Source organism: Cynocephalus volans, chromosome 3 (genome assembly GCF_027409185.1).
Source record: "Cynocephalus volans isolate mCynVol1 chromosome 3, mCynVol1.pri, whole genome shotgun sequence".
Taxonomy (NCBI): domain Eukaryota; kingdom Metazoa; phylum Chordata; class Mammalia; order Dermoptera; family Cynocephalidae; genus Cynocephalus; species Cynocephalus volans.
In genome coordinates, this window is record NC_084462.1 from 27667622 (window position 1) to 27678239 (window position 10618).

Below are 10618 nucleotides of genomic sequence, written 5' to 3' on the forward strand. Positions count from 1 at the left end.
CTCCCCTTGAGGTTCTCACCCATAGCTTCTCACTGCTCCACAGCCCATTGCTCCTCCCAGCCACACTAGCCTCCTGCATCCATCTGTCCTCCAGCCCACCCTTGAGCAAACGCCTGCCCTGAAGTCCCAGGGATCCCCACATTTCCTCCCCATATTTGTCCACTGGGCCTACATTTCCCACCTCATCTCCCATTGGAGTGATATGGGGAAGGCTTTAGGGAAGGGGAGGCACTGAGGTTGGGTATTCATTCATTTGATGAATTTTTTTTATTTTTTCAAAAGATGACTGGTAAGGGGATCTTAACCCTTGGCTTGGTGTTGTCAGCACCACACTCAGCCAGGGAGCTAACCGGCCATCCCTAGATAGGATCTGAACCCGTGGCCTTGCTGTTATCAGCACCGCACTCTCCCGAGTGAACCAAAGGCCGGCCCTCATTTAATGAATATTTAATGAGCACCTACTGAATGCCAGGCTTTGTTCTAGGTGCCAGAGATATTCAGTGAACAAAACAAAATGGACCTTCATAGAGCTATGTAAAAGAAATAAATAACAAGCAAGATAGCCAAGTAAAGTAGTATCTCAAGTGGTGACGAATGCTCTGGAGAAAAATTAACTGGGGAAGGAGCGTATGGAGTGTGTGTGGGGACAGATATTGCAGTCTTAGGGTGGCCAGAGAGGGCTGCATTGAGAAGATAACATTTGAGGAAAGACCTTAAGGAGGTGAGGGAGTGAGCCATGTAAAATATGAGGGATAGGTGTTCCAGGTGGAGAGACCTAAAGTGAAAAGGCCCTGAGGCAGGAGCTTGACTGAGTGTCTTCAGATGGGCAAGGAGGCAAGTGTAGTTGGACCAGAGATAGCAAAGGGTGGAATTGTAGGAGGTGAGGTCAGAGAATTAATGCGAGGATGTGTGTGAACTGATGGGATGTTGTAGGCCACTGTAGCTTTTACTTTGAGTGAGAAGCAAAGCTATTGCCTTAAATGCAAGTTGCCCAAGGCAGAGATCTGGGCTGCCCCCTATCCTGTTAGCATGGGCTTTCCACATAGGAAATGTCAAGGTGTGATTTTTTTTTTTTAAAAAAAAGGAAAGGTGTCAACAGAGGGCATTTGTGTAGCCGGGAAAAAGTAGATGGTAAGTACCCATTTTTTTTTTTTTTGCAGCTGGCCAGTACAGGTATCGAACCCTGGACTGGTGTCCACTTTGATCACTCTCCTTAAGTTAATCACAGTTTCAAATTCTTTTACTTGTTCATTTGCTCTTTACCATCTGCTACTCCCTAAAATGTCAGCCCTATGTGAGTAGGTACCCTGTCGTCACGTTCACCATTGTATCCCTTCATGCCTTAGCACAGCCTTTGGCTCAGAGGATCTACTTAAAAAAAGTTATTGAGCGGGCCGAGCCCGTGGCTCACTCGGGAGAGTGCAGCGCTGGGAGCGCGGCAACGCTCCCGCCGCGGGTTCGGATCCTATATAGGAATGACCGGTGCACTCACTGGCTGAGTGCCGGTCATAAAAAAAAAAAAAAAGTTATTGAGCGAATGAACACTGTTCTTTCCCAAAGGCTCTCTTTCATGCCCACTATCAGCTGTTTTCTCCCTTTCTGCCCTGTGCACATTATCTTTAAATCATACCACTTTGTCAGAGCAATTTAGCTCTATTGCAACATGCACAGTTGCCCTCCCAAACAGCACACATATGAAGGTACTTCAGAAAGTCTGCAGCGGGCTGGCTGTTTAACTCACACAGTTATAGTATGGTGCTGATAACACAGGGATCAAATCCCCATGCTAGCCATCTGCCCAAAAAGAAAAGTCTGTGGAAAATAGAATTGAAAGATAATATGAATCTTTCCCATGAACTTTTTTTTTTGTGGCCGGATGACCCATGAGCTTTCGGAAGTACCCTTGTACACCCCAAGCCTAGCACACCTTTGATAAGCATGTCTCTTTTCAACCCTTTTCATAGCTCTCTGTTGCCTGAGTTCAAACTCATACCATAGCATTACAGGTCACTCAGGGCCCCAAGCGTGACCTGCATCACAGAGATAAGAAAATTGGGGAACAAATTCTCATTCAGCATTCCAGCTCAGCCATTTACTCGTCGGTTGCTTGTGTAGGTCACCTAAGCACTCTGAATCCCAGGGTGTTGTTTTGTTCTTTTTTTTCCCCCTGTGAAATGAGTTCCATAATTTTTTTCTTTTTTTTTTTTTTTTGGCGGCTGGTCACGACAGAGATTGAACCCTGGATCTTGGTATTATCAGCACCATGCTCTAACCAACTGAGCTAACCGGCCAGCCCAGAGTTCGATAATAATGGCTCTTTATTTCATGGGGATGTGGTGAGGATCTGGTGAGGTAGGGAGTGGATAAGCTTTACAAACTGTAAAGTGCCTTGCAGGCAGGAATACTCTTTTTGGCTTCCAGTGCCACTGCTCCTACCTGTACCCTTAGTTCCAGCTGAACAAAATCTGTTCCTTGTTCCCTAAACAGACTTTGCCAGTTTCCACCTCTGTGCTACTACCCACGCTGTATAGTATAACCCCTGAGGAACGCCCCTCCCTCTGCTAACCCACTCACTACCCCTCTTGAAATACCCATCTTTCAAGACTCAGCCTCCTCCACAATTGTTCCAAAGGCATGCAAACTCACCTTTACTCAGGCCCTGTAGTGGATTGAATTATGTCCCCCAAAATCTGAAGCTTGAATTGTGTCCCCAAGTTTTATGTATTAGAAACTTAGCCCCTACTGTGACTGTTAACAGAGTGGGAAATCCTATTATGGTAATTGAAAGGTGGAGCCTTGAAGAGGTGATTAGATTGTAGGACCATGCAGTGGTGAATGGATTAAAAATGGTGGCCAGGGGCGTGGTTCTGAGGGCTTTAAAAGAAGAGGAGAGTCTGTCTTTCTCTCTGCTCTCTCTGCTCTCTCTGCTTCTACCATCTTGCAATGTGAGACCCCTGGGTCACTGTCAACACCACAGGTGGACTTTGGACTTCCCAGCCTCAGAAACTATAAGCAATAAATTTCATTTTCTTTACAAATCACCTAGTTTCAGGTATTTTGTTATAAGCAACATAGACAGACTAATACAGGCCCCAGAGAGCATTTGGTTCACCTCTCTCAGCCCTTTCCTTTTATTTTACCTCCCAAAGAGCTCACTCGCTGGGGCTGCTTCAGTGGAGGACAGGGCCTGAAGAACCTGGTGATTCCCATAGGTCCAGCCTGGAACCCTGTGTGTTCGTCTCCCATACCAGTGCCTACGGAAACCTATTGGAAGGGGAGCCTCATGGAGTAAGATCATGAATATGCCGACGTCCCTCTCTTTCCCCCTTCTTGGATTGTGTTAAAAGCCCTGTTAAAAAGAATAGAGGACTAGAATCACTGCCTCCCTCTTTTCTCTGAAAGCTACTTTGGAAGGCCACAGAGGCCCAAGAAACAGTTTGAGGAGCAAAGAAAACCTGCAGGAGTTGTGAAGGACTGCCTGTGCCTTCTTTAAGCAGCAATAATGAACTCCCTGGAATTCATTGAGAGGTTCTATGGGTAAAAATAGAAATGGTTCAGGGAGGCCTCCGAAATATTCACAGGTGGTGACTACGAGGAAGTGAGAAACAGGAGTATAGCCAGTGAAGCCCAGGAAGCAGCAGACAGAGCCCAATGCTGCCCCCAACCGGGAGGACCACCCAGGAGTATGTTAAAATGCAGTCCTGGGCCCTGTCCTGGAGGTTTTGTCTCCGTAGTGGCTTAGGCAAGTGTATTTTATTTTATTTTAACTTCTCAATATACATTGTAGTTGATTTTCGTGACCCTTTACCTGTTCCTCTTTCCCTCCTGCCTCTCTCCTCTCCCACCCACTTCATATCTGTTCACTTGTCTTAACAAGTTCAAAGATTGTTGTGATTGTTGTGTCTTCTTCCCTCCCCCCAGTTTGTGTATTTATTTATTTACTTTTAGCTCCCACAAATAAATGAGAACATGTGGTATTTCTCTTTCTGTGCCTGACTTGTTTCACTTAATATAATTTTCTCTAAGTCCATCCATGTTGTTGCGAATGGTAGTATTTCATTCTTTTTTATAGCAGAGTAGAATTCCATTGTGTAGATATACCACAGTTTCCTTATCCACTCATCTGTTATTTTCATACTTTTATTTTAATATAAAACACATGCACACACTAGAAAACTAAAAGAGTACAAGGATGTTGTAATTGTTGAACTGGGTGATGGATATATGAGAGTTCATTATACTGTCCTCTCTACTTTTGTATATTCTGAAACTTTCCGTAATAAGACTTTTTTGAAGGTATACAGTGAAGTTCAAAGGTTTAAAAAAAAAAAAAAAAAGACAGTCCGTCCTTTATTCCCTCCCTGGTCCCACAGTCAACCCGTTCCCCACCAATGATCTCAACCTGGCTGCGCCTGGAGAGCTTACATGCCCCACACTGCCTTCTCTCTCAAGTTCTGATTTCAGGGTTTATAGCCTGGACATTGGGATTGGATTTTTAAGCTTTTTAGAGGGCAGTAATGTATAGCCAAGGTTGAGAGCCACTGGTCCATGCATTTACAAGCATACATCTTCCTTTGTCTTTCCACACAAATTGCAGCACACTCTATGCATTATTCTGTACCTAGATATTTTACATGTCATCTCATTGTATTTGTTTTCTGTTGCTACTGTGATGAATTACCACATATTTAGTGGCTTAAAACAGCACAAACATTTATCTTGTAGATCAGAAGTCTGACATGGATCTCACTGGGCTAAGATCAAGGTACCTGCTGCATGCATTCCTTCCTGAAGGCTCTAGGGGAGAATCTGTTTGCTTTCCTCTTCAAGCTTTTAGAGGATGCCACTTTCCTTGGTTCGGGGCCCCTTCGTCCATTCACAAAGCAGAGAAGCAATGTCAGGTTGTTTCATCTTCATGCTGTCATCTCTGGTTCTCTCTTCTGCCTTCTTCTTCCACTTTTAAGGAAGTTGTGTCCCTGTGACTACATTGGGCACTTCAGATAATCTAGATCAATCTCCCTCTTTTAAAGCCAGCTAATTAGCAACCTTAATTCCACCTGCCAACTTAATTCCCTTTGGCATGAAACCCAACAAATTTCCAGGTTTCAGAAATTAGGATGAGGACATCTTTGGGGAACCATTATTTTATTACCACATCATAGAGATTTGTCCATATTTCCAAGGGAAAATATATTTAATGTATTTTTAATCATGTCATTTTGATCATATTTAAAGTATTTTTTTTTTTTTTTTTTAAAGATGACCGGTAAGGGGATCTTAACCCTTGACTTGGTGTTGTCAGCACCACGCTCACCCAGTGAGCGAACTGGCCATCCCTATATGGGATCTGAACCCGTGGCCTTCGTGTTATCAGCACCACACTCTCCCGAGTGAGCCACAGGCCGGCCCTAAAGTATTTTTTAAAAGGGCCGAGCCCGTGGCGCACTTGGTAGAGTGCTGCGCTGGGAGCGCAGCGACGCTCCCGCCGCCAGTTCGGATCCTATATAGGACTGACCAGTCACGAAAAAACGACAAAAAATAAAAAAATAAAAATAAAAGATGATCTGAGGGCTGGCCAGTGGCTCACTTGGGAGAGTGTGGTGCTGATAACACCAAGGCCATGGGTTCGGATCCCGATATAGGGATGGCCAGTTAGCTCACTTGGGAGAGCATGGTGCTGACAACACCAAGTCAAGGGTTAAGATCCCCTTACCCAGTCATCTTTTTTTAAAAAAATTAAAAAATAAAAGATGATCTGATGTGCGGCCCAGTTTGGGAGCCAAACCTCTCTGAGTGAACCTGTTCTCTCTTCTTCTCCAGCCCCTGTTGCTGCTGCCAAACCCCTCTGCACAGGATTCTGTAATATCCTGTCCCTGGGTATTCTCATTTCATCACTTCTGAGTGTCAGGTACTGTACTGGGCATACGTCTGTGTCTCACTGATGGCAGGCAAGCACATTCCAGCCTGTGTCATGGGTACAGGCACAGCTGGGAGGCTGCATACCAGTGATTTGAGCACATGTACTAGGGTGGAGCCAGATTAGGAAAGTCCCTTAACCTCTGTTTCTCAGTTTCACCATCTGTAAAATGGAAATAGCAATAATATCTACCCAATAAGGTTGTGGTGAAGTTTAAATAGTCCAATGTGTATCTAGAACTTTGCCTATGGTATAACCAGTATTCACTACTATTACTATGGTTGTATTTCCTGATGCTAGATCAAGCCTCTTTTTGATGGAAAGAATACCACCCATGTATCTCTGCTTCCCAGTGGCAAGCACTAAAGACTGGGTGCAGAAACCATGCAAAAGGGGCTTTTGAATTAACATGTCATGAACCTACTAGGGGAGCACACTTAAATATACTCCACAAACTGAGTCTTTCAATAGCGATAGTCAAAAGTTGTCATTTTTATGTAGGTAGCTATGAGTTGTGGTCATCTGGTGTTTTTGACTACCCAGGAAATTCACTGAGTCATCTGCTCCTGGCTAGCAGAAAAGAGAACATAGAGAGGCACAGGAGGGTTTTTAGAGGCAGTCCTGGACTAAACAGATCACTTCTGCATGCATTCCATTGGCCAGAACTCATCACATGCCTTATACCTAGGAAAAAGAGAAGCGTGGATGTTGGGAAGCACTAGCAATCTCTGCCACAGCGGGCAGGTCCCTGGCAGTCCTGCCACTCTCAGCGAATGAATGTGGGGTTGGGGAAATTTGGGGTGCAGCATATCAAGAAGTTCACTTTTGCCCTGGGCTTTAGATCACAAAAGGCTTAGAAATGTGCAGGTCAGAGGCCACTTTGTTAGTGTGAAAGGACTCAAGGACCAGAGACCATCACAATCATTATCATCATAATCACCTTCAACATCATTAACCTCTCCATCATTTGGGGTTTGTTGTTTGTTGTTTTTACTGCCTCTGGGCTCCAAAAGCTTCTGCAACATACCTTGGCTATCTTGGCTGCATGGGGATAATTTGTGGGCATGCCTGTGTCCCTGACTAAACATCATTTTACAACCTGTAAACGCCAAGGCAGAGGACTCGGTACTCACTTAAGATCTGATAAATTGGCTGAATCTAAAAGACTTGATAGGTGAGAAGGGGGATGTCTTGTAAAAGTGATGATGCTGTCTAGGAAACAGCAGGTGCGGGTTGCTGAATCTTGCCACATCACAACAGCCCCTGGATGTTTTATCGTTGATTAGGAACAGTGTGTTATGTGTCACAGGACACCCCCCCACCCCTTACCCCTGCTGCTTCCATCAACTGCTTCCCCAGAGCCACTACGTGGGGAGACAATGACTCTGGATTCTAGGGATCCCATAAAGTCTTGGAGAGCCCAGTGGAGTGGGCAGGTCTGAGGGCTTTGGTGGACTTCAAATACCCTCACCCCTACTGCTCTGTGTGGGCATGAAGGCTTTTTTGTATCTGTTGCCGTTTCTTGCCTATGTGGAGAGTCCAAATCATCCAGCCATGATGAAGCTGAGCTGGTGTCTTGGAAGGTGCTCAGGGTGGCTGTGGCCTCCAAACCCCAGGCCTTCCAGATCTGGAACTCTGATAATCTCCTCTTTCAGTAACCTGGGAGAATCACACTCCAGTGTATAAACTCACAAGATGTGGTGGTCCCAGAAAGTAATGGTATGATTTCTATTGGCAACACAACTACATGGAGAATGGGTAAGTGGTCAAAGTGAGCTTGCACATTCACTGCTGGACAATAAGTATACGTGTTCATCGTGTTAATGAATATGAAGTAGTGCCTACGGGGTGCTCACTTGTGTGGTATAATAGGGAAAGAAAGAAGTACAAGACAGACTCCTAAGGCTAAAAGTCCCTGACCACAAGGAGTTTACCTTGTGGATGGCAAGGTCAGAGGCTGCATCAGGTAACATAGGAACAAGCTCAAGCTCTATGCTCAGACCCGGGTTTGAATTCCTGCTTGCCACTTAACCTCCACAAGCTTCAGTTTTGCAATATGGGGATGGTAACTGCTACCTCACAAGAGCTGCTATGAAGTGAAAGATATGTCATGGGAGGTTATTAGTAATGCTTTCAGTATGTTACTGATTTTATAAAAGAAGTGCATGTTCTTTGTAGAAAATGCAGACAACACAGAAACAAAATTTTATGTGCCTCTCACCATATTAGTCTCTGAAACATGACTTTACTGGAGTAATTGTAATTATGAAGACATGCCCACATGCAAGATGCTGTTGAGGACTTCAAGCTAGCACAGATCAGTAAACGAAGGAGGTGGTTTCCCTTTAATGCTCCTGAGGGGCTAGATGCAGGCAGTGGAAGACCCCAAGGTACCCAGGAATTAATCCAGAATGAGAATGGGGCTACAAGGAGGAAGAAGTACAGACTCCCTGAGACGCAACACAATACTGTTAGGATGACACTACCATCTCAATCTCTCCATGTATTGTGTGGTTTAAAAGACCGCAAGCCAAGTCTATTCTTGACCCTCATCTTAAAGCAGGCTCAGATTCTGGGAGTTTAAAGGATGTGCCCCAAACTACACAGCTGTTAAAGGCTGTGGTAACCCTAAATCAGGTGTTGGAAACAGCACTTCAGAAGGCAGCGTCTCCAGAATGGGCACTGCAAGTGGGTACTTGGGTTGTGGGGCCGGGGCAGATGGGGAAGTTCAAGGGAGGCAGCAGTTCTTTTTTTCAGTTGACATATGTTTGGTTGTGAGGAGACAGAAATTAATCACTGTCAGCTGCCCTCCAGACAATCGCAACATAGATAAATGATACAATGTGGCGCAGAAACGAGGTATGTTAAAACTTGTGAAGGCACCGAGGAGCCATTTTTTGTCTGAGGTAATGAGGGAAAGGCAGTTTCTAAAGAGGAGCTTTCTGTGATGGCCCATGTGACCAGGGACAAGAGCTGGGGAATTTCTTGGTGCCAAGCAGGGAATGGTATAGCCCCGCTGAGGGTTCCTGGATGGCTCATCTGCAGTTTCTCTCCCACAGGGCACAGCAAGAAAACACCTGCAGGAATACGAACACGCCCAGTGGCTTACTAAGAATATTAGAAATCAGGGCAGAATAGCATAGTACAGTGGCTCCCAAATTTTGGTGTGTAACAGAATCACCTGAAGCTAATAAAGAACAATGAGGTCCAGGTCTGTTGAAGTAAGATAGGTCCTGGGCCTTTGTATTTACACCCAGTTCCCCAGGTAATTATGATTCCTGCCACTGTTTGAGAACCATTAAGAATGTGAGCTCCACCCACTCTGTGGGCTTGAATTCCAGCTCAGCCATGCCCCTCCTAAGTGACCTGGGCAAATGCTGTGGCTTCCCCATTGGTAAGATGGAAATTATAATAGTACCTATCTCATACAACTGCTGGCAGGACTGAATGAGTCATTATCAGTAAAGCTCTGAGAACAGTGTCTAGCATATAAGTAGTCATGAATATTAGTCATTATTATCAAATCTGTTTCAGCCATGGCAGAAAGGTGCCATTAAAGAGAAAAAAAAAAAAAAGTAAAGGGAGGATTAGAGAGTAAAACAGGCCATTCAATAAGCTGTTTTAACTGAGATTTTTACAAAACCAAAAAAATCCTTCTTAATTAGCTAGCATACACTACCAGCAAGTGTTTGAGATGTTAAGTGTGAAAAAGCTGAGTTCACTTGCTGCAGTGACAGCATCTACAAAGAAAAGAAAAGGAAAAACTTCTACCACTTTAGTATCAAGAAAGGTAGTGTGTCAGCTCCTCACAGCTTCCTTCCTGTCAGATTGATCCTGGGATATGACAGAGGAATGATCAAGGTGTGAATTGTTTCCATACTGGTACCCGGGCTGCAGCTGCTCTGTGGAATACCTGGAAGAACTTAAAAGTGAGAATGGAGAACCAGTAGACTTCAATGAATCTGGTGATCAGGCCACAAGATACCGGTTAACAAATATTCCACGTCCAGAACTTTTAGAAGAAATCAGACACACCTCTACTCCCAGGCACTCACAATAAAATACTGTATTTAATTTCTGATGTGCTAAGGAGAGTTTAGTACAGTGAACTTGAAACTGCAGGGAAAAAACAAAGTGTGATTAACACAGAGGTTAACAGTACCACCCTCAGACCTGCCAAGAGGACTCCTGGAGAGACTGCTCCTGGTCCTCCTGCCATGTGCTTCCCTGAGGCACAAAGTTTTCAGGACCAAGGAAATGTAAACACCCAGTCTGTGTCCCCCAACTCCCTGAACCTACCACCACCAGACCACAGTCTTGGGATCCAAGATTCCAGAATTCCCTGACTAAACAGACTCAAGCCCACTTCCAGGGCTTGTATGAGTCTCTTCCCTGGGCTCACTCTCACCAAGGTAGTGCTGCCAAAGTGCATACCCCAAGGCCCAAGAGGTGGGTGGCCAATGGGTGGCAGGGTTTACCGGAATATGATGGCACTTGTGGAGGTGTGGGCTGGGGTGTCCCTTGCCATGTGGGAACCAGGAGTGGGAAGAGAATGGAAGCAGGCCTTGACCATGGGATGGCCTGCCTTGACACTACATTGTAGCATAGAACTTGAGCCTGAGAATTCTAAATTCAAACTTGGACTTCCAGGATGTTATATATATTTTTGGCAGCTGGCCAGCATGGGAATCCAAACCCTTG